This window comes from Staurois parvus, unplaced genomic scaffold (genome assembly GCF_062004578.1).
Source record: "Staurois parvus isolate SC_StPar_1 unplaced genomic scaffold, SC_StPar_1.0 ptg002167l, whole genome shotgun sequence".
NCBI classification, from domain to species: domain Eukaryota; kingdom Metazoa; phylum Chordata; class Amphibia; order Anura; family Ranidae; genus Staurois; species Staurois parvus.
The window spans coordinates 261182-286197 of record NW_028319963.1 but is presented as its reverse complement, the minus strand read 5'-3'; the positions used below and the strand labels follow the sequence as shown (position 1 = coordinate 286197).

General features: G+C 45.1%; 1 long non-coding RNA gene across 1 annotated transcript in view; it reads right to left on the bottom strand.

The window, feature by feature from the left end:
• Positions 1–214: 214 nt before the first annotated feature.
• Positions 215–25016, bottom strand: part of LOC149432309 (uncharacterized) — a 75424-nt gene continuing 50622 nt past the window's right edge. The window contains exons 2-3 of the long non-coding RNA XR_016309153.1: positions 19507–19683; positions 215–336 (exon numbers count right to left, since the gene is read on the bottom strand). This is a non-coding gene — a long non-coding RNA (uncharacterized LOC149432309). The remainder of the gene's footprint in view (positions 337–19506; positions 19684–25016) is intronic.

Below are 25016 nucleotides of genomic sequence, written 5' to 3'. Positions count from 1 at the left end.
AGTGAGACGAGGTGGCATGTCACCCTGAAGGAGACTTCCTCTTGGCTTCTGCGTGGTTGTTGGGACGGGAAGTAAGTGCAAGCCTCCCTGACGCTGAATAATGATAATGAAGCCTTTTCCTTCACAACTCAAAAACCAAACACACCAAAAATTCTACAAATTAAAGTCCACAAATTAGTGTTCAAAAAAAAAAATTTATTAATTTATAGTCCACCAAAAATAACTCAGGGGCCCCATGATCCCCTATTGCCCGGGGGCCCCATGAGCTGTCAGTCCGCCCCTGCTCAATCCTGTGTATCCAACTTTATTATTCCAACATTCCGGATCACGTGATACCTGAAAAAAATAAAACTAAAATAGTGTATTACCTTCCAATAAATATATAAATTTCAAATAAATGTATATACCTTTTAACCACTTCCAGTCCGGACACTTTCCCCCCTTTCCAGTTCGGACACTTTCCCCCCCTTCCAGTCCGGACACTTTCCCCCCCTGCCAGTCCGGACACTTCCCCCCACTTTCAGTTCGGACAATTTCCCCCCCTTCCAGTCCGGACACTTTCACCCCCTTCCAGTTCAGACACTTTCACCCCCTTCCAGTCCGGACACTTTCCCTCCCTTCCAGTCCGGCACTTTCCCCCCTTCCAATCCGGACACTTTCCCCCCCTTCCAGTCCGGACACTTTCACCCCCTTCCAGTCCTGACACTTTCCCTCCCTTCCAGTCCGGACACTTTCCCCCCTTCCAGTCCGGACACTTTCCCCCTCTTCCAGTCCGGACACTTTCACCTCCTTCCAGTCCGGACACTTTCACCCCCTTCCAGTTCGGACACTTTCACCTCCTTCCTGTCCAGACACTTTCCCCCCCTTCCAGTCCGAACACTTTCACCCCCTTCCAGTCCGGACACTTTCCCCCCCTTCCAGTCCGGACACTTTCCCCCCCTTCCAGTCCGGACACTTTCACCCCCTTCCACTCCGGACACTTTCCCTCCCTTCCAGTCCGGACACTTTCACCCCCTTCCACTCCGGACACTTTCACCCCCTTCCACTCCGGACACTTTCACCCCCCTTCCACTCCGGACACTTTCACCCCCTTCCACTCCGGACACTTTCACCCCCTTCCAGTCCGGACACTTTCCCTCCCTTCCAGTCCGGACACTTTCCCCCCTTCCAGTCCGGACACTTTCCCCCCCCTTCCAGTCCGGACACTTTCACCTCCTTCCAGTCCGGACACTTTCACCCCCTTCCAGTTCGGACACTTTCACCTCCTTCCTGTCCAGACACTTTCCCCTCCTTCCAGTCCGGACACTTTCCCCCCCCTTCCAGTCCGGACACTTTCCCCCCCTTCCAGTCTGGACACTTTCACCCCCTTCCTGTCCGGACACTTTCACCCCCCTTCCAGTCCAGACACTTTCATCCCCTTCCAGTCCGGACACTTTCCCCCCCTTCCAGTCCGGACACTTTCCCCCCCTTCCAGTCCGGACACTTTCCCCCCCTTCCAGTTCAGACACTTTCACCCCCTTCCAGTTCAGACACTTTCACCCCCTTCCAGTTCGGACACTTTCCCCCCCTTCCAGTTTGGACACTTTCCCCCCCTTCCAGTTTGGACACTTTCCCCACTTCCACTCCGGACACTTTCCCCCCCTTCCAGTCCGGACACTTTCCCCCCCTTCCAGTCCGGACACTTTCCCCCCCTTCCAGTCCGGACACTTTCCCCCCCTTCCAGTCCGGACACTTTCCCCCCCTTCCAGTCCGGACACTTTCCCCCCCTTCCAGTCCGGACACTTTCCCCCCCTTCCAGTCCGGACATTTCCCCCCCTTCCAGTCCGGACACTTTCCCCCCCTTCCAGTCCGGACACTTTCACCCCCTTCCAGTCCGGACACTTTCACCCCCTTCCAGTCCGGACACTTTCACCCCCTTCCAGTCTGGACACTTTCACCCACTTCCAGTCCGGACACTTTCACCCCCTTCCAATCCGGACACTTTCCCCCCCCTTCCAGTCCGGACACTTTCCCCCCCTTCCAGTCCGGACACTTTCACCCCCTTCCAGTCCGGACACTTTCACCTCCTTCCAGTCCGGACACTTTCCCCCCCTTCCAGTCCGGACACTTTCACCCCCTTCCAGTCCGGACAATTTCACCCCCATCCAGTCCGGACAATTTCACCCCCCTTCCAGTCCGGACACTTTCACCCCATTCCAGTCCGGACACTTTCCCCCCCTTCCAGTCCAGGACAATTTTCAGCTTTCAGCGCTATCACACTTTGAATGACAATTGCGCGGTCATGCAACACTGTACCCATATGAATTTTTTAGCATTTTTTTGAGACAGATAAAGCTTTATTTTGGTGGTATTTATTCACCACTGAGATTTTTATTTTTTTTGCTATGTAAATGAAAAAGTCCAAAAATTTTGAAAAAAGTGTTTTTGTTATAAAATTTTGCAAATAAATAATATTTCATCATAAATCTTGCCCAAAATGTATTATTATTTTTTATATTATTATTTATGTTTTTTTATTTACCATACTGTCACCCTAGCAGTACAGTGTCACCATGGTGACACTGTACTACTTGTGGGGGGTATAAAGATTTTTTTTTACACAAATTGCTTTTACACCCATAAAGGCTGTAAAAGCAATCATTTCTCCTTCTCTCTGGCTGCATTCTTGCAGCCATTGAGAAATACTGTGTGAGCTGTGATTGGTCACAGCTTGTCACATGGTACAAGGCCTTTGTGAATAGCCTTGTACCATGTGACCTCTGTGATCATTCACATATTTCACACGTAGTAAGCAATGATGTCAGAAGTGACATCTTGCTTACTACTCTGCATGTGATCACTGATAGGCCAATCAGTGATCACATGATCGGGACCTCGTACAGAGGTCCCGTCCGACGTTTGGTGTTCCATTGTGTCCGGAGGACACAGCGGACACCGGATCGCAGTGCAGCGCGCTCCCAGGGATCGTGCAGAAGCAGGCGGCGGGGAGGCCGTTTATAAACACCCACCTGACCCTGCACTGCCACCGTCTGGCCGTTTATATACAACGGTCGGACGGGAAGTGGTTAATATGTCCACCTGTCCATATAAATCCATGATAGACATGTACGGCTCATTTCGTTAGAATCCAAAAACAAAATTTTAATTTTTTGGAGCTTCGGATGTATCCGAATCTTTTTATTACCATAGTAATAGAATTTAAAGGAATCCGATGTAATGAAATTCGAATCGAATTCAAATCAAATTGGAGTTGAATTTGAAAACAAAATGAAATTCGAAAACAATTTCGAAATATAAACATATTGCTGATATCCTTCAAAGAATATGTGTATTACTGTTAGAATATAGCAGCCTTCCAAAATTCTAAGTTCAAAAAGAATAGAATAGAATAGAATTAAACAGACTAGAATAGAAAATCAAAGAATAGATAAGAAAATAACAGAACAAAGCTTGGAGGACCCCAGCTCATTCCTAGTTATTATCTGATTGTACAATCAGATTGTAATGTTTGCGGCCAGCTTGGTAGGCCCATGCGATGCGAATTCTGGCAATCGAACTGCGTTTTCTGATCTGTTTTGGGGTATCATTAATTTTACATTGAGCCAGGGGCGGACTGACAACTCATGGGGCCCCCGGGCAATAGAGGATCATGGGGCCCCTGTGTCCTTGTCCAAACTCAAAAAAGCCTATGGAAAAGGTACCAGGGGCATCTCATGGGGCCCCCTACTGACCCCGGGCCCTCGGGCAGTGCCTGAATTTCCAAATGGTCAGTCCGCCCCTTCATTGAGCCCTGGTTCACACTAAGGCGAGGTTCACACCTACTCAGTTAAACTTTATCTGTTTCTGCAGTGCATTTTTGCACATGCGTTTTTGATGCGTTTTGCATTTTTTCTTGTTACTAGGCAACGTCGCATCACAAACGCAGCAAAAACGCACTACATGCTTTTCTGCAGCATTCCCATTGAAATCTATAGAATCAAAAACACAAATTTTTGAGTTTAAAAAAGTCCCTGACCCTTTCCAAAAAAACGCAGCGGGTGAAAACGCAGAGATGTGAACCTGTCCCATAGGAAATCATGTTAAATGGAACTCTGTGTGTTTCTCCAAACACTTTAAAAACGCATCAAAAACACATAAAAAACGCATAAAAAATGCATTACATGCTTTTCTGCAGCGTTCCCATTGAAGTCTATAGAATAAAAAATGCAACGTTTTGCGTTTAAAAAACTCCATGACGCTTTCCAAAAAAAAACTCACCGGGTGAAAACGCGGAGATGTGAACCTGTCCCATAGGAAATCATGTTACATGGACTATAGAGCGTTTCTGCAAAACTCTGTGGAAAACGCATAGGTGTGAACCTAGGGTGGTGCAGTGTGGGAAACGCAGCGAATTCCTGTGCGTTTGCCGCACCACATTGCAATCGCACAGCATCCATGTGATCTGGTACGGGTGCCAATGTTAAAATCACGGCACCCTGAAACAGGTCGCAAAACGCAGTGCGATTACCAGAATTTGCATTGCTTGGGTGATCACATCAGGTTCGGAAAAAAAAAAGGTTCTGCGCCTTTTTGGAGTGGATGCGATGCCATCTGAGCCATACAAAACGTGTGGCTCAAATCGCCCCGCACAGACATCGCATGTGATTGGCAGAGGAATGCGGTGCGGTTCCTGTGCGAATCAAATGTGATGTGTTGTACCGCAGAAGTGTAAACCAGGGCTGACCCCCATACCAGATCGCATGGACTCAATTGCATTGCAATTGCAATGTGGTGCGGCAAACGCACAGGAATCGCTACGTTTCCCGCACTGCATTAGTGTAAACCACGGCTAAAGCTCATAGTTGTTTTCAATTTACATGTAAGGTACAGTGTATTATAAAATTAGTATTGACCCACATGGAAGAAAAATATATTTGAAATATATTTTACAAAAATTCTTCCCAAATATATTGACATATATTTGAAATATTACAATTTTGGTCATATTTAATATATTAAAAAAATACATTAATAAAACAAAAACAAAAAAAAAAAAACAAAAAAAAAAAAATATATATATATATATATATATACTGCATGTTGAAATGCATTTTTACTACAAAAGATATGAAAAATATTTTAAATATTTTTAAAAATACATTTCAAATATACTTTATGTCTTTAAAAATACAAATCTACATTTCTGGAACGCATTTACAAATATATGTTAAAATGACCTTTTTATATGATAAAAAGATCTGAAGAATATATTTAAAAAATATAAATTTTTAACATATATTTGTAAATACGTTCCAGAAATGTAGATTTGTATTTTTAAAGACATAAAGTATATTTGAAATTTATTTTAAAAAATATTTTTCATATAATTGTAATAAATAAGCATTTCAACATGCAATATATATATATATATTTATTTATTGAAATATATTTTGAAATATATTGAATATGGCCAAAATTGTAGTATTGTAAATATATGTCAATATATTTGGGAAGAATATTTAAACAGTATGTTTCAAATATATTTTTCTTCCATGTGGGAACTTTCCCTAAAACAATAAAAAAGAAACAATATATGTACAGTTGCAAGAAAAAGTATGTGAACCCCTTGGGATTATGTGGATTTTTGCATGAATTGGGCATAAAATGTGCTCTGAACGTCATCTAAGTCACAACAATAGAAGAACACAGTCTGCTGAACATAATACTACACAAACATTAGATGTTGCCATGGTTTAATTGCACATAACATGTAAACATTCACAGTGCAGGGAGGAAAAAGTATGTGAGGCCCTAGCTTAATGACTTCTCCCAGAGCTAATTGGAGCCAGGAGTGAGCCAAACTTGACTCCAATCAGTGTGATGATATTGGATGTGTTGCTGACAGCTGTCCTGCCCTTAAAAACACACACACCTGTTTTGGGTTTACTGGTTTCAAGAAGCACTGTCTGATGTGAACCATGCCTCGCAGAAAAGAGCTCTCAGAAGACCTACCATCAAGAATTGTTGACTTGCATGAAGCTGGAAAGGGTTACAAAAGTATCTCCAAAAGCCTGGATGTTCATGTGTCCACGGTAAGACAGACTGTCTACAAATGGAGAAAGTTTAGCACTGTTGCTACTCTCCCTAGGCGTGGTCGTCCTGTAAAAATGACTGCAAGAGCACAGCGCAGAATGCTGCATGAGGTAAAGAAGAATTCCAGAGTGTCAGCTAAAGACCTACAGAAATCTCTGGCACATGCTAACATTTTTGTTGACGCATCTACAATAAGGAAAACATTAAACAAGAATGGAGTACATGGGAGGACACCACGGAGGAAGCCATTGCTGTCCAAAAAGAAGATTGCAGCACGTTTGAAGTTTGCAAAAGAGCACCTGGATGTTCCACAGCACTACTGGCAAAATATACTGTGGACAGATGAAACCAAGATGGAGTTGTTTGGGAAGAACACACAACACTATGTGTGGAGAAAAAAAGGCCCAGCACACCAACATCAAAACCTCATCCCCACTGTAAAACATGGCGGGGGGAGCATCATGGTTTGGGGCTGCTTTGCTGCCTCAGGGCCTGGACGGATTGTTGTCATTGATGGGAAAATGAATTCCAGAGTTTATCAAGACATTTTGCAGGAAAACGTACGACCATCTGTCTGCCAACTGAAGCTCCGCAGAGGATGGGTGATGCAACAGGACAATGACCCAAAGCATACAAGTAATTCAACAAAACAATGGCTGCAACAGCACAGAATACGCCTTCTGGGGTGGCCCAGTCAGAGTCCTGACCTCAACCCGATTGAAATGCTGTGGCATGACCTTAAGAGAGCGATTCACACCAGACATCCCAAGAGTATTGCTATACTGAAACAGTTTTGTGAAGAGGAGTGGTCCAAAATGACTCCAGATCGTTGTGCAGGTCTGATCTGCAACTACAGGAAACGTTTGGTTGAGGTTATTGCTGCCAAAGGACAGTCAACCAGTTATTAAGTCCAAAGGTTCACATACTTTTTCCTCCCTGCACTATGAATGTTTACATGTTATGTGCAATTAAACCATGGCAACATCTAATGTTTGTGTAGTATTATGTTCAGCAGACTGTGTTCTTCTATTGTTGTGACTTAGATGACGTTCAGAGCACATTTTATGCCCAATTCATGCAAAACTCCACGTAATCCCAAGGGGTTCACATACTTTTTCTTGCAACTGTACTTACATAGTTACATAGTTAGCCTGGCTGAAAAAAGACAAATGTCCATCCAGTTCAACCATTAAATACAAAAAAAAGTTATAGTCTTACACCCACAGTTGATCCAGAGGAAGGCAAAAAAACCCAGCAAAACACGATCCAATTTGCTCCTGCAGGGAAAACAATTCCTTCCTGATCCCCCGAGAGGCAATCGGATATTCCCTGGATCAACGTCACCTATAAATGTTATATCCAGTTATATAGGTTGGCCTGGAGCAAAAAAAAAAAAATAAACGCAGAGGCCACATGACTGGGTGAATAGAGGGACAACCTAGTAGGGTGAAAGAAGTTGGTTTAGTTGCGATTGATTGGATGGTCATGTTGGGAGGGGTCATAGGACGGTAGGAGAGTGGCTGATCCCAGGAAGTCTATTCAGAAAGCTTCCCACCCTCCCTGCCCTTCTTGCTTGGACTTGGATTGCCACGGCGGCCTTGGCAGTGGTTGGTCTTCAGAGGAAAGAATTTCTGTATGTAGAATGGTTCGGGACCCATCGGTGGTAAGGGGACCTCTGTACATTCCGGTTACCAAGGGGTTAACGCGGAATAGGTAAAATGGTGGTCACTGCGGTTAAGTAAAGTTATCTCCAAGTCGGTGGGTTGCAGCTGGAGATAAGTAGGATTGTCCCCGAGCCGGTGTGTTGTGGCTGGGGGTAAGTAGGATTGTCCCCGAGCCGGTGGGTTGTGGCTGGGGATAAGTAGGATTGTCCCCGAGCTGGTGTGTTGTGGCTGGGGATAAGTAGGATTGTCCCCGAGCTGGTGGGTTGTGGCTGGGGATAAGTGGGGTTGTCCCCGAGATGGTGGGTTGTGGCTGGAGATAAGTAGGATTGTCCCCGAGCCGGTGGGTTGTAGCTGGAGATAAGTAGGATTGTCCCCGAGCCCGTGGGTTGTAGCTGGAGATAAGTAGGATTGTCCCCGAGCCGGTGTGTTGTGGCTGGGGATAAGTAGGATTGTCCCCGAGCCGGTGGGTTGTAGCTGGAGATAAGTAGGATTGTCCCCGAGCTGGTGTGTTGTGGCTGGGGATAAGTGGGGTTGTCCCAGAGCTGGTGGGTCGTGGCTGAGGATAAGTAGGATTGTCCCTGAGCCTGTGGGTTGCGGCTGGTGTTAAGTAGGACTGTCCCTAAGCCAGTGAGTTGAAGCTGGGGGTAAGTAGGATTGTCCCTGAGCCGGTGGGTTGCAGCTGGGGATAAGTAGGATTGTCCCAGAGATGGTGGGCTGTGGCTGGGAATAAGTAGAATTGTCCCCAAGCTGGTGGGTTGTGGCTGGGGATAAATAGGGTTGTCCCTGAGCCGGTGGGCTGTGGGTGGGGATACGTAGGATTGTCCCCAAGCTGGTGGGTTGCGGCTGGGGATAAGTAGGATTGTCCCCAAGCCGGTGGGTTGCGGCTGGGGATAAGTAGGATTGTCTCCACGCCGGTGGGTTGTGGCAGGAGATAAGTAGGATTGTCCCTGAGCCGGTGGGTTGTGGCTGGGGATAAGTAGGATTGTCTCCACGCCGGTGTGTTGCGGCTGGGGATAAGTAGGATTGTCCCTGAGCCGGTGGGTTGTGGCTGGGGATAAGTAGGATTGTCTCCACGCCGGTGGGTTGTGGCAGGAGATAAGTAGGATTGTCCCTGAGCCGGTGGGTTGTGGCTGGAGATAAGTAGGATTGTCCCCGAGCTGGTGTGTTGTGGCTGGAGATAAGTAGGATTGTCCCCGAGCTGGTGTGTTGTGGCTGGAGATAAGTAGGATTGTCCCCGAGCCTGTTGGTTGCGGCTGGGGATAAGTAGGATTTTCTCCAAACCGGTGGGTTGTGGCTGGAGATAAGTAGGATTGTCCCCGAGCCTGTGGGTTGCCGCTGGGGATACGTAGGATAGTCCCCGAGCCGGTGGGTTGTGGCTGGAGATAAGTAGGATTGTCCCTGAGCCGGTGGGTTGTGGCTGGGGATAAGTAGGATTGTCTCCACGCCGGTGGGTTGTGGCTGGGGAAACCTTTTCAGAGCTGCAGAGGAGGTATAGCGCTAGAATTATTGCTCTCGCTCTAATGATCGTGGTGATACCTCACATGGGTGCTTTTTTTTCTTGTTGCTAGGCAGATTTAAAATGCAAAACGCATCAAATACTTGTCAAAAAACGCATCACAAACGCAGCAAAAATGCACTACATGCTTTTCTGCAGTGTTGCCATTGAAGGCTATAGAACCAAAAAGCAACTTTTTGAGTTCAAAAAAGTCCCTGACCCTTTCCAAAAAACGCACCGGGTGAAAACACGGAGATGTGAACCTGTCCCATAGGAAATCATGTTATATGGATTGTAGTGCGTTTCTGCAAAATGCTTCGGAAAACGCTTAGGTGTGAACCTGGGGCTATGGACAGGAATAGCTCTATACAGAGCTCCCCATCCATTCACAAACCGAAGCATAGTAAACAGCATTTACTATGCTTCAGCTATGAATGGACACCATGAGTGATCGGTACCATTTTTTTTACAGATCTTTTTAGCAGCCCTGTTAGTTGGGCTTTGGTGAAATATCAGGGATCTTAAAAGACTCTCTGCTGTCCAGATCTTCCCATTCATTCACAAACCAAAGCATACTAAACACAGTTTACTATGCTTCAGCTATGAATGGAAACAGGTGATCGGAACCATTTTATTTTATTTTATTTTTCACAGGTTTTTTTTTAGCAGCCCTGTTGGGGGGCTTTGGTGAAATATCAGGGGTCTAAACAGACCCATGTTGTCTCACTTTAGATACAGAGAGAGGGGATTGAGGACACAACCCTCGATCTCCATCTCTGCAGCTTCAGCAGCACAGAATGATTAGACAGGAATAGCTCAGTACAGAGCTTCCCATTTAGTCACAAACCGAACAATAGTAAACACAGTTTACTATGCTTCAGTTATAATTGGGCACAGTGAGTGATTGGTACCATTTTATTCTATTTTATTTTTTACAGATTTTTGTAGCAGCCCTGCTGGCAGGCAGACCCGTGATGCCTCACGCTAGAGAAAAGAGAGATTATGAATGAACACAGTGAGTGATTGGTACCGATCACTCACTATGTTCTTTCAGAAAAGAGAGATGCCAGTAAATTACATATTCACCGGCTCCTTCCCCCGCTCTCCATCCTCACACATTCCCCACAGCAGCCGGCATGAGAGAGGAGGGGGGGAAAGCTAGCAGTGCTGCAGGGGGAACCAGGGGAGCGCATCAAGTACCTGGCCTGCAAAGCTGAGTAGACTGGGCAGGGGTTGCAAACCGATCCCCTCCATTTTCTTCCTGCAGCCTCTGAATGCAGGTGGGAGGGACAGTGGTGTACAGGGGCGGACTGACAACTCATGGGGCCCCCGGGCAATAGGGGATCATGGGGCCCCTGTATCCTTGCCCAAACTCAAAAAAGCCTATGAAAAAGGTACCAGGGCATCTCATGGGGCCCCCTACTGACCCCGGGCCCTCGGGCAGTGCCCGAGTTTCCAAATGGTCAGTCCGCCCCTGGTGGTGTATTTAGATTTTGTGCGGCCCTAGGCAACACAAAAATTGGGCCCCCCTCAGAGACCACACCACCACCCTCTCCCCCCCGTCCCGCGGAGAGAGCCTGACATCCTGGCATTTACCAACAACATCCCTGCCCCCCCACCCAAGAGAGCTGCCACTACCGCCCCCATACACTGGCCATCGACCCCCCTCCCCCGTGGAGAGAAAGACAGCAATCTGCACAGCTCCGGACATCCCCAGGAACGAGAGTCTGACTCTGCATACACCGTCACGCATCCTGCAGCCTCTCTCGGATCCCACCTGGTCCCCATGCCACGTGTGCCCCTTCTTTTGGAGGGCAGTGCTGCCCCCCTGAAAAAATGCCACCCTAGGCAAATGCCTTGTTCGCCTTGTGGTAAATACGCCCCTGGGGAGGGAGAGTAGGATAACTAGGCTTTCAGCAGCTGCAGGAACAAAAAGGAGGATATCGGTTTGTGTATATGCCAGGGGCGGACTGACAACTCATGGGGCCCCCGGGCAATAGAGGATCATGGGGCCCCTGTGTCCTTGCCCACACTCAAAAAAGCCTATAAAAAAGGTACCAGGGGCCATTCATGGGGCCCCCTACTGACCCGGGCCCTCGGGCAGTGCCCGAGTGCTCGAATGGTCAGTCCGCCCCTGGTATATGCCGCCCCTGCTGTCTAGGTGTAAAGCAGGGAGGCCGCATGGGCCCCCTGGAGCATGGGGCCGGGTCAAAATTGCGACCCCTGACGACAGTACGCCTCTGATTTGGGTGATAGATGAGGTTGGTAACGTGGCTTGGGGCAAAGTTGTTTGTATGTTGTTGGGGCGAGCAGAAGCCAGTGGAGGGATTGGCAAAGAGGGGTGGAGGGCAGCAACATCCATGACAGACTTGTGGGGGGGGGGGGGGGGTAGCCTGTGTGGAGGGGAACCTACGAGGAGGGAGCTGCAATAGTTGAGCCGAGAGATTACAAAGTAGTAAATTAGTAGCTTTGTAGTGTCGTGGGTTGAGAAAAGACGTATTTTGGAGCCACTATGGAGGTGAATACGGCAAGCCATGGCGATTTATATATTGTGCAAACAGTGCTCACGTCAGGTGATGCGATCCGTCTACTGCGATTGTGCAAACATCCTGCGCAGCGATTACAGTTCATCATTATAGTGAGTTTCATGATTAAATCGTCTGAAGGATGTTAGTTTAGGCTGGGCTGGCCCTTAAAGTGGAACGAAACTCCTTCAATCAACATGAACTATGTGTAATCTTTATGCTGCTAGCCTTAGTAAATGGCTAAAGAGGTACATTATATTTACTGGTTTTAAACCTTTTTTTTTAAGTTTCTTCATTTGCTTCCTGGTTTCTGGCCTAGGCCAAAATGATGTCCTACATCCCAGGAGTCTTCATGGGAGGAGGGACTTTCTCAGCTAAGCACACCCTCCTGTCTACATGCCTGAGCTAAGGGTAGATGGATTCCAGGAAGTAAATGCTACATCATCTGCCTGTACACTGCAGCTGATAAACTCACGTTTAGGAGCTGTTCAGTGTTTTTTTCAGCAGTCCCTGAACTCTCCCTAATGTTCTCCTATGTGTCCATGTACACATCTTCGTTTACAGTCATTTACAGGCATTTGAGTTTACCTTCATTTTTTTGAACGCAGAAAACTTGCATTCAGCAGTCGATTTTATCAGTGTTTCTAATGCAAAACGCTTGCGGCTAAACTCAGCAAATCGTGTTTATAAGCATTTGCGTCTCCTCCAGTTCCCGATGCTGTCCAGAGCCTTATTTCATCATGAAAAATGCATGCAAAGCGTTTTCAAGGAACTCAGATGGACAAAACACTGAACACAGGATGTTCCTACCAAGCTTGTCACACATTGTAATGACCAATTCACACCTCAGACCTCTCCTGCCCTTGGAAACAAAAGATATGTTAATGACCATTCACATCTCAGACCTCTCCTGCCCTTGGAAACAAAAGATATGTTAATGACCATTCACACCTCAGACCTCTCCTGCCCTTGGAAACAAAAGATATGTTAATGACCATTCACACCTCAGACCTCTCCTGCCCTTGGAAACAAAAGATATGTTAATGACCATTCACACCTCAGACCTCGCCTGCCCTTGGAAACAAAAGATATGTTAATGACCATTCACATCTCAGACCTCTCCTGCCCTTGGAAACAAAAGATATGTTAATGACCATTCACACCTCAGACCTCTCCCGCCCTTGGAAACAAAAGATATGTTAATGACCATTCACATCTCAGACCTCTCCCGCCCTTGGAAACAAAAGATATGTTAATGACCATTCACACCTCAGACCTCTCCCGCCCTTGGAAACAAAAGATATGTTAATGACCATTCACACCTCAGACCTCTCCTGCCCTTGGAAACAAAAGATATGTTAATGACCAATTCACACCTCAGACCTCTCCCACCCTTGGAAACAAAAGATATGTTAATGACCATTCACACCTCAGCCCTCTCCCACCCTTGGAAACAAAATATATGTTAATGACCATTCACACCTCAGACCTCTCCCACCCTTGGAAACAAAAGATATGTTAATGAAAATTCACACCTCAGACCTCTCCCACCCTTGGAAACAAAAGATATGTTAATGACCATTCACACCTCAAATTCCTCATGAAGACCCCCTGCCAGGCGACCTTAAAGACTCCCTCCACCAGACACCTTTCCCAACCTTGGAAACAAAAGAAATGTTAATGAGCAACTCACACCTAAGCTAATCTCAACACATACTGCTGTCTCTGCTCCTAAAAATGCTTCTAAACGCAAACGTGCATAAACGCACACAAACACATTATGCAAACGCGGTTAAACAGACATTTTTTAACCTACGTTTCCAGCAGTCAGTTTCCATCGTTCAGAAGTGTCCTGTGTACATCAACTCAAGGCTGCAGCTAGAAATACTAGGGGGAGTTTTTTCCAAAGCACAGGTGTACCTCTGTTTACAAATTTAATGTGTCCTCCGGAACGTTTCGTATTGCGAAAAATTCATAACCAAAACGCGGTTTCCCTAAGGAATGCATTGAAAACCAATTCATCCATTCCGGAAGTCAGAAAAAAGATTTTAAAAAGTCGCTACCACTATAGGTTAGTGCCGGTTTTTAAATGTAATTACCGACTTTTTTTTCTTCACTGTAGCTCACAGAATCAGATGTCACTTTCCCCCCAGATAAAAGTAACAAAGTTTCCTTTTAGTTTGTTTCCTGAGTTAAAAGAAACAAAGTATCCTTTTAATACCAAATTAAAAAAAAGAAAAAAGCGCCACTTACAAAAAACTCCAAAATGTCAGCAGCATATCCCACCCAAAATAAATTTTGGCAACAATAATCCTAATTAAAAGGTATGCGCTAATAACAAACTTATACAAAGGTGTATATCATCATCCAAAAAACATTAGTGTTTTAAATAAATAATTATAATGTCCAAACATAAAATAGTGTCCAAAAAATATATATATATCTTCAGTGACTTGAACCAATTGTGAAAAATCCACCACCAAAGGAGATTAAATGAACTCACCAGAGCTAATGGCTGGTCAGATTATAAACCAGCAACAAGCGTAGCCTACTCGATGTGGACGTTAGAGAGCCTTGCTGTTCTGTGCTGTATGGGAGAGATCCGCGGTGAGCGGTAACTGTATCTCAACCCCTTTTTTGCGATTGAAGCTGGTGTCTGTTGGACACCTTGTTTGTGAGTTTCCTTATACCTTTTTTATTAAAGACATAAATGAAAAAAACGTATTGCACCATTATGTTCTCTTTTTTGTCCCTGAGTGTACTGCATGCTCTCATGGAGGTATGAGAAAGAGTGGTGAAGTTCATCATAAGAGCTTGGGCTGCAAAGTTGTTTGTCTGTGATTACACTGTTCAACAAGTTTTTATTTTTTGCCAGTTTTGGAAACAAAAGGATCCATTTCTTAATGAATTTCACATTCTGAGTTCAAATATAATAATGGAATTTGTCAATTGGCTCTAGTTTTTCTGTAAACGGAAAGTTTTCTACTATAGGCGTAATGACTACATAATGCACAATAATCATATAGATAGATGTCTTTCCACAAATATAAAGCAAGTGATATTGACTACATAACAAAGCCTAAATGGCAGAATATATTGCATAGGATTACCAAGAAAAATTATAGCCATAAGCTAAGTTGAATCATTTTAATACTTAGGATTCTCACTAGTTTTGTCTTCAATTTGTGTCGGTTTTGCTTCTCTTGGCTTTTCTCTTGTATTCGAGGAAAGGGCTATCTCTTACAACTGCACGTGACTACACGCTTCAGGTTCTTCCTCACTTGGCTCAACCACGAAGGATTCTGGTGCTTTAGGAATTGGTAGCCCCTCTCCATGAGGAACTGGACGTATTGCCGATGGAATATTTGGATAGTGCACAGATAACTTTTTCTTCTTATTTAGCCCTTTTACAATTGGAGGCACCATACAAAAGTAACAATTACTAACATGATCTGTTGGCTCTCTCCAAATCATTGGCACAGCGAAAGGCATAGATGCCTTTTTTCCATTCAACCATTGCTCCAGTGCCGTCCCACAAGAATTGCAGCATATATGTGGTGCCCAGCTCTTGTCCTGGTCTCCTATCTTGCAGCCAAAATACAAGTTGTAGGCTTTCTTAATCATTCCTGTTATCCTCCTTTTTTGTGAGATAAAAGTTATTTCACCGCAGATATAGCAGAAATTATCTGCTTTATTCACACAAGTTCGAGGCATTACTGAGTAGCCTATATAAGCAGAAAACGAAATGTAAAGACGAACTACAATCAGCTACAGATACTGCAGCTTTTATGCAGTGAAGTGATGCAATTAAAGGCTAATATTGCATCATCTCAGTATACATGCAATTTTCTATTGGTCACCAGTATCAATTGCGCAATATGCAGCTGAAGTTGCATCATAATTTTGAATGGCTTACGTCATTAGATGGGTGAATATATCATGGAAACTAGAGCCAATCAACATTTTTTAGGGTCATTTTCGTTTTCAGCACCCCAAAATTATGTAAGATTAGCTAATTTTATGCCCAAAACTTTTTACCTGTTGAACAGTGTTATTATTATCTGGAAGTATCTGAAACATCACCATATCTATTTGGACATCGGGTTCATTGCTCCCAGAACACAAGCGCTGTTGCTGGTTTATAATCTGACCAGCCATTAGCTCTGGTGAGTTCATTTAATCTGCTTTGGTGGTGGATTTTTCACAATTGGTTCAAGTCACTGAAGATATATATATATTGTTTGGACACTAATTTATGTTTGGACACTATAATTATTTATTTAAAACACTAATGTTTTTTGGATGATGATATACACCTTTGTATAAATTTGTTATTAGCGCATACCTTTTAATTAGGATTAAAGTATCCTTTTAGCTCGGGGGAAAGTGACAGCTAATCCTGTGAGCTATAGTAAAGAAAAAAAAAAGCCAGCGATTGCATTTGAAAATCGGCACCGACATACGCTTCGTATTGCGGAAAAAATTTGTAAACCGAGCCTTTATTTTCAATGGATTTTCATTCAGAAACCGAAAATTACGTTAACCGAGGTGTTCGTAAACCCAGGTCCGCCTGTAATTTCTCAACAAGATAAGGCGTGGTGACACGGATGGGTGAGGGAGTTTCCTCTGAATAATAAAAATGGATTAACCACTTTACAACCGCGCTATAGCCGAATGATGGCTACAGCGCGGTTGTCCAGTTCTGGGAGGACGTCATATGACATCCTCCAGAACGTGGCCCCCCCCCCCCCCAAAGGCAGGCACCCAACGCTGTCAGTGATCGCTGTGTCCTATGGACACAGCTGATCACATAATGTAAAAGGCCAATCACAGCGGTCTTTTACCACGTGATCAGCTTTGTCCAATGACACAGCAGATCACCGAGTAAATACAGTTGCTGGATATTGGCAGCACTTTCCTCACGCTTTCACAGAGGACACCCGCACTGATAATCAGTGCCGCCCAGCAGTGCCATCCATCAGTGCTGCCAGTCAGTGCTGCCAGTCAGTGGCACCAGCCAGTGCCACCCATCAGTGCCCATAAGTGCTGCCTATCAGTGCCGCCTGTCAGTGCCCATCATTGCCACCTATCAGTGCAGCATCATCAGTGCCTCCTCATCAATGCCCACCAGTGCCACCTCATCAGTGCAGCCTATCAGTGCCCATCAGTGCTGCCTATCTGTGCCACCTCATCAGTGCCCATCATTGCTGCCTATCAGTGCAGTATTAGTTCCTCCTCATCAGTGCTGCCCATCAATGCTGCCTATCCATGCCACCTCATCAGTGCCCATCAGTGCTGCCTATCATTCCCCTTCAGTGCTGCCTATCAGTGCCCATTAGTACTGCCTATCAGTGCCCATCAGTGCAGCCTATCAGTGCCTATCAGTGCAGCCTCATCAACGCAAATCAGTGAAGGAGAAAAATTACCTGTTTGCAAAATTTTATAATAGAAACAAACAAAAACTTTTTTTTTCCAAAATTTTTCCTCTTTTTTTGTTTATAGCGCAAAAAATAAAACCTCCAGCGGCGAGTAAAAAACACCAAAAGAAAGTTCTGTTTATGTGAAAAAAATGCTAAAAATTTCATATGGGTACGATAGTGCACGACTACGCAATTGTCATTTAAATTTTAAACAGCGTTTTTCGTTTGTAGTGCTCAGATCTAGTTTTCTTCCACTTTCAGGAATCCTGAGGCTGGGACACCATTGAATTGTTACAGAAAGGATGGGGGGAGCGGGTTCTAGGTTCACTCCTTTGATACTTACATGCAGTGCTGGCAGGGCTGCTGTTAGAAACCCCAGGGCCCCATACAGCCAACCTGACAGACCCCCCCACACACACACACACACACACACACACACACACACAAACACAGTTTACTAGGCTTCAGTTATGAATGAACACAGCTAAAGATCAGTACTGATCACTCATTGTGTTCATTCAGGAAAGGAAGGGGCTGCTAAATGTGACATATTTACTGGACTCTTTCCCCACTCTCCATCCTGAAGGATCCTATTGTGTGCTGGCAGCTAATGGTGGGAAAGAGGAGAGGGAATCCGGCAGCATTGTGGGGGTGGGGGGCACACAGGGGGCCCTGGGTAGCAGGGGGAAATGTATGGTGCACAGGGAGGGTGATGAGTGCGGGGGGGGGGTGGCATTTACAGGAACCGATTCCCTATATGGCTCTCTCTGCAGCAGCTGAAAGCCAGCAGGAGGGAGAGGAGAAGGCGGCGGCTTTCAGCTGCTGCAGGGGAGCCACACAGGGGATTGGTTCCAGTAATTGCCCTCACTGTGCCGATCACCCTCTCTGCCCACATCCAAATCCCCCAGCTGCCTGGGCCCCCCTGCTGGCCTGGGCCCCGTACAGGAGGACTAGTGGTACCAATGGTGTATTTAGGTTTTGCGCTGCCCTAGGCAACACAAAAATTGTCTGCCTCCACGGACACCGACCAACACCCCCCTCCCTTCCCCCTCTCGCAGAGAGAGCCTGACATTGACTGAAAACACTCCTGCCCCCCACCCAGGAGAGCCTTCCAATACCCCCCCCCGCGGCGATAGAGTGACACTCATCTTCACAGCTCTGGACATCCTCGGGAACGTGAGCCAGGATCTACATACACCATCAAGCAGCCCCTCTCGGATCCCACCTGGTTCCCATGGTGCATGTATCCCTTCTTTCATCCTTCTTCTGGGGGAAGGTGCTGCCCCCCTTAAAAATGCCGCCCTAGGCAAGTGCCTTGTTTGCCTTGTAAATACGCTCCTGGGTGGTGCCCCCTTATCCACGGCCCTGAGTGCTGGTGCATATGGAAACAAATTATTATTATTATTATAATACAGGATTTATATATTATTATTATACAGGATTTATATATTATTATTATACAGGATTTATATATTATTATTATTATACAGGATTTATATATTATTATTATTATACCGGATTTATATATTATTAATATTAATATTATGATTATTATACAGGATTTATATATTATTATTATTATGATTATTATACAGGATTTATATATTATTAATATTATTATGATTATTATACAGGATTTATATATTATTATTATGATTATTATACAGGATTTATATATTATTATTATACAGGGTTTATATATTATTATTAATATTATGATTATTATACAGGATTTATATATTATTATTATTATTATTATTATTATACAGGATTTATATATTATTATTATTATTATTATGATTATTATACAGGATTTATATATTATTATTATTATTATACAGGATTTATATATTATTATTATACAGAATTTATTTTATTATTATACAGGATTTATATATTATTATTATTATTATTATACAGGATTTATATGGCGCCAACAGTTTGCTCAGCACTTTACAATATAAAGGGAGACAATACAGCAACAATACAGTTCAATACAAGAGGGATAGGAGGGCCCTGATCCTGGGAGCTTACAATCTAAGAGGGAGGGGCTAGTAGTACAAAAGGTAGTAACTGTGGGGGATGGACTGGTAGGAGGAACAGAAGATTCCATTATTAGCTGAGGGCAGGATAACAAATGAGATTTGTTAAAATATTAAAACAAAGACTGTTGCTTTTCATAGGAAATCATCAGTGTGCCCGATACATTGTCCTTTGTATTCATTTTAATCTGAATTGTTTCCCCCCCAGATAAGCCGGGTTCCGGTGGTGTCTGTCTCGTGCGCAGACATACGTGCGTGCCGAATGTGAGCGTTGCTCGCTCCGCGTACCAGTGTGGGGAACAAATGACCTCAGCGTTTGGGAACACCTTCTCCTCTGACCAGTTCTTCTTCAATACAATGAAATGTCTTGTTACTCAGCACATTTGACATTCTTCGACATGGTTCACTATCGGTTAACATCAAAGACACGAGGTAATCAAGGTCCTTCATTTCACCATAACATGTCTAGAAGGAAAAAAAAAGATAAAGACAGTTTGTAAATATTACAGGGAACCAGCCGGGAGATAAAACACATTATAAAATGTCAGGGCTTTCTTGGGAAAGAATCTCTTCACACATGTGCGGGAGTCAGTGCTTTCTTGTGGATACATCTCAGCAGTGAAAGAATTAGAAGTTAGATTCAGTAATCATTTCCGAAGGACTCAACATATTGGGGGAGCAGGGGCGGACTGACAACTCATGGGGCCCCCAGGCAATAAAGGATCATGGGGCCCCTGTGTCCTTGCCCACACTCAAAGCACACCCAAAAAAGCCTATAAAAGGTACCAGGGGCATTTCATGGGGCCCCCTACTGACCCCGGGCCCTAGGGCGGTGCCCGAGTGCTTGAATGGTCAGTCCGCCCCTGTGGGGGAGATTCATAGTGTCGCACGTAGATAATGTGCAGTTCTTTTCGTTCCGAATCGCATTTCGGACAAATCTTTTCCTTATTTGGAGATTCGAATGTATCCGAATAAGGAACTGCAAAAATAACTAATTTAAACGAATCCAAAATAACGAGACGAAATCCAATTCGAAAACAAAACCGAAAACAAATTTAAAGCGGAGCTCCACCCAAAAGAGGAAGTTTTGCTTTAACCGCTTCCCAACCGCCCTATAGCAGAAATACTGCTACAGGGTGGCACAGGTGCGCAAAATCACCTATATACACGTGATTTTGCATTTCCGGGTAGGGGCTGTGCGCAGGGGCGGACTGACCATTTGGAAACTCGGGCAGTGCCCGAGGGCCCAAGGTCAGTAGGGGGCCCCATGAGATGCCCCCGGTACATTTTTCATAGGCTTTTTTGAGTTTGGGCAAGGACACAGGGGAACCATGATCCTCTATTGCCCGGGGGCCCCATGAGTGGTCAGTCCGCCCCTGGCTGTGCATGAGGAGCACCCACGCCGGGAGTCAAACACCGGGTCCCAGCCAGTGACTACTCGCCGGCACCTGGTGATTGCTGAGCATCTCTGACAGGGAGGAGAACTGTTTGTAAACAGAACAGTTCTCCTTCCTGTCAGCTCCTGCACACTGCTTTGCATGGCTCTGCATAGCACAGCCATCCAAAGCAGTGTGCTTACAGTGAAACATACAGACTCCACCCCCTAGTAAAACACACACAGCACACAGTTAACCCTTTGATCACCCCTCATGTTAACCCCTTCCTGCCCAGTGCAATTAGCACAGCCTCAGTGATTTTTTTTTTTAGCACTGATCACTGGGGATTTCAGTGACACCAAGTCAGTCCCCCCCCCCCCCCCCCAGTGTCAGAATGCCCGCCGCAGTCCCATTATAAGTCGCTGATCACCGCCATTACTAGTATAAAAAAAAAATTCAGTACATACCGCCATTCGTAAACGCTATAACTTTCACTCACCAATTAATTTACTGGGATTTTTTTTAGACACGGAGCAGAATACGTTTTGGCCGAAATTTATGACGAAATTTGATTTTTTTCATTTTTTTCCTGGACATGTTTTATTGCAAAAAGTCAAAAATATTTTTTTCTCAAAATTGTGGAGTTTTTTTGTTTATAGAGTAAAAAATAAAAAACAGGCGATCAAATACCACCGAAAGAAAGCTGAATTTGTGGGAAAAAAAGGACGTACATTTCATTTGGGTGCAGCGTTGCATGACCGCACAATTGTCAGTTAAAGCCACGCAGCTCCGTAATGCAAAAAATGGCCTGGTCAGGAAGGGGGGGGGGGGGGGGGGAATCCTCAGCAGGGCGAGGGGTTAAAGAAAAGTTATGGCCACTTTTTCATTACTGTCTGTACAGCCCTCATACATTGTATTTTTTTATTCAGTGAAAAGCTCTTCCATGTCCAGGTTACTGTAAAAACTAGTTACAAATTGGGGCCAATTTTGTTCATCATGATTGCCCCTGTTGGGGCTTTTTACTTGGGGGGGTGTAAATCCTCAGGAGGGCAAGTCCCCCGCTTCCTGTTGTTTTTCGAATTCTTTTTCTAATTCGGTTGAACCAATTTCGAATACGAACGACTTTTTGATCTTGGTCGAATTGTTTTCGAATTGATTTTGAATACGAATTACCGAAACAAATCCCGAAAACGAATTTACCGAATCCAACTGCATGAAATTTGTTAGATAACGAAACAAATTTTTTTGTTTTGCACATGTCTAGTCGCACAGGCTCAAGAATTCTGTTGGGCCACCACCCAAAATTGTCAGAGGATGACAGTAAGGTCCATTTCGAACACTCTCTCCCCAGTGTGCTCCCCCCTCAGCCACAGGGAACACAGATTCATGGCCAGGGAGGTTGGTATTGGGGTGGGTAGGACGTGATGGGGAGCTGAAAGATCAGTTCCCCCTCAGATCCACCTTCCTTTTGATTGATAGAGCACTCCTTCCTCAGCACGCTCCCCCTCCCCAGCCACTGTGTCCATCACACAGACAGATGCATGGCCAAGGAGGTTGGTATTGGGGTGGGTAGGACCTGATGGGGAACTGATAGACTAGTTCCCCATCAGATCCTCCTTCCTTTTGATTGACAGTGCATGGCCGTGGGCAGATCCATAACCGCTGTTCAGTCCAATAGCAGCTTTGGAATCTGCTCACTGCCGTCGGCTGTCAATCAGAAGGAAGGCAGACCTGTTGCGGAACTACTCTATCAGTTCCCCACCAGGCTTCAACCATCCATCTGGTGCTGCGCTGTGGCGAGTAGTTTCCCATCAGGTCCGACTCTGCTGTGAGCTTGTCCATTGTCATATTTAGATAACAGCATCACCAGTGTCCCTGCCCCCCTTTGTTTATATTCAGCTTCTCCCAGCCAAACGCCCCCATATACACGCACATATGAACATAAACCAGGGTTCAACAAATCCCAGGCGCCAGATTGCCATGGTGGCTAGAAATTGCATCCTGGTGCCTCGGTTCACACACTGCTTCCCATTGACTTCAATGGGAAATTGTGCCCCATAGACTTCAATGGGAAGTCGTACCCTATAGACTTCAATGGGAAGTCGTACCCTATAGACTTCAATGGGAAGTCGTACCCCATAGACTTCAATGGGCAGTCGAGGAAAGTCACGCCCCATAGACTTCAATGGGCAGTCGAGGAAAGTCATGCCCCATAGACTTCAATGGGAAAACACCTCCCATAGACTTCAATGGGAAAACACCTCCTATAGACTTCAATTGGAAAACGCCTCCCATAGACTTCAATGGAAAAACGCCTCCCATAAACTTCAATGGGAAGACGCCTCTCATGGACTTCGATGGGGAAAACGCCTCCCATGGACTTCGATGGGGAAAATGCCTCCCATGAACTTCGATGGGGAAAACGCCTCCCAGGGACTTCGATGGGGAAAACGCCTCCTATGGACTTCAATGGGAAACCGCCTCCCATGGACTTCAATGGGAAACCGCCTCCCATAGATTTCAATGGGAAAACGCCTCCCATGGACTTCAATGGGAAAACGCCTCCCATGGACTTCAATGGGAAAACGCCCCCCATGGACTTCAATGGGAAAACGCCTCCCATGGACTTCAATGGGAAAACGCCTCCCATGGACTTCAATGGGAAAACGCCTCCCATGGACTTCAATGGGAAAACGCCTCCCATGGACTTCAATGGGAAAACGCCTCCCATGGACTTCAATGGGAAAACGCCTCCCATGGACTTCAATGGGAAAACGCCTCCCATGGACTTCAATGGGAAAACGCCTCCCATGGACTTCAATGGGAAAACGCCTCCCATGGACTTCAATGGGAAAACGCCTCCCATGGACTTCAATGGGAAAACGCCTCCCATGGACTTCAATGGGAAAACGCCTCCCATGGACTTCAATGGGAAAACGCCTCCCATGGACTTCAATGGGAAAACGCCTCCCATGGACTTCAATGGGAAAACGCCTCCCATGGACTTCAATGGGAAAACGCCTCCCATGGACTTCAATGGGAAAACGCCTCCCATGGACTTCAATGGGGAATCTCCTGTCATTAACAATCCTATGTGAACACTTATCTCCACATGCCACTCTACTCAATCACTTGCGAGTCTGGAATGCACCATTACAAGCTCGCACAGAACCCTTTTCACAATGGCACTAAAAAGAATTCAGAATTGCATATATGTGCATCACGGCGGCTTCATTCACACCTGGGCATTTTTGGATCGCAGTAGAATAACTATGATTGCAAAATGCAGGTCCAGGTGCCATTATTTTCAATGGTGCCTAAAACATGGTGTGGTTTTGAGTAGGAAATCACATTGCGTGAGGTCCTGAGCTTGACAACCCACGCCATGCTAAAAAAATGGCTCCTAACATTTATAGTTGGCTCCTAGATTCAAAACACATTTGTCAAGCCTTGACATAAACACCCCTGTCGGCATGTCTACATATGAAAACGTTGCTTGTGCTACACATGTTACATGTCACCGTTCTCAGTTTATTATTCAGTTAGCTCACAGTTACCAACGCAAAAGCTTGATATGTTGGGTATCTAATTACTCGGTGCAACCTCATCTTTTCGTCCTCATGCACACGGGACGTTTTTACAGCGGCTGTTTTTGGCTTTTGATGTTTTTTTCTACAGCCAGTAAACCCCCCAGCATGTTATCCTATATACACACATAGACTGTAATCAATGTTTTTTTTGGCTGGGACATTTTTTGGCTGGAAAAAAACCCCAGGACTAGTGGATTTCTAGAGGAGTTTTCTAACTGTAAAAATGCTCTAACGCTGAAAAAATATGGCAAGACGCAAGACACTGCAAACCGGCGTTTTTGGATTTTTTTTAACTCAAAAAAACTTTTTTCGTAACAAAAAACCGCTAAAAATGCAAACGTGGGAAAACGCTGAGCATCTCCGATGGGGAGGAGATCTGTTTGTAAACAAAAAAGTTCTCCTCCCTGTCATCTCCTACACACTGCTTTGCATGGCTCTGCATAGCACAGCCATCCAAAGCAGTGTGCTTACAGTGAAACACACAGACCCCGCCCCCCCAGGGAAAACGCTACTAAACGCTAATGCAAAAGTGCCAAAAAAAAGCTGAAAAACATGTTTTTAATGTGACTTTACACAGCTAACGTTGCCAGCGTTATCACAACGCCCTGTGTGTATGGAGCCTTATATTTTACCAAAAAATTGAATAATATATTACATTTGTGTGCCCTAAAATTAACCCGTGTTTATTTTTGACTGAACATTTGTGTTTCATACACTGTTGCACGAATATCGCGTTACATAAAATATGCCTGGATATTATCACCAAGGCTCCATGCACGCTAGCGTTTTTTTAAGTTCCTAGAAGCTGCTAATAGCATTTTTTTTCTGCTCC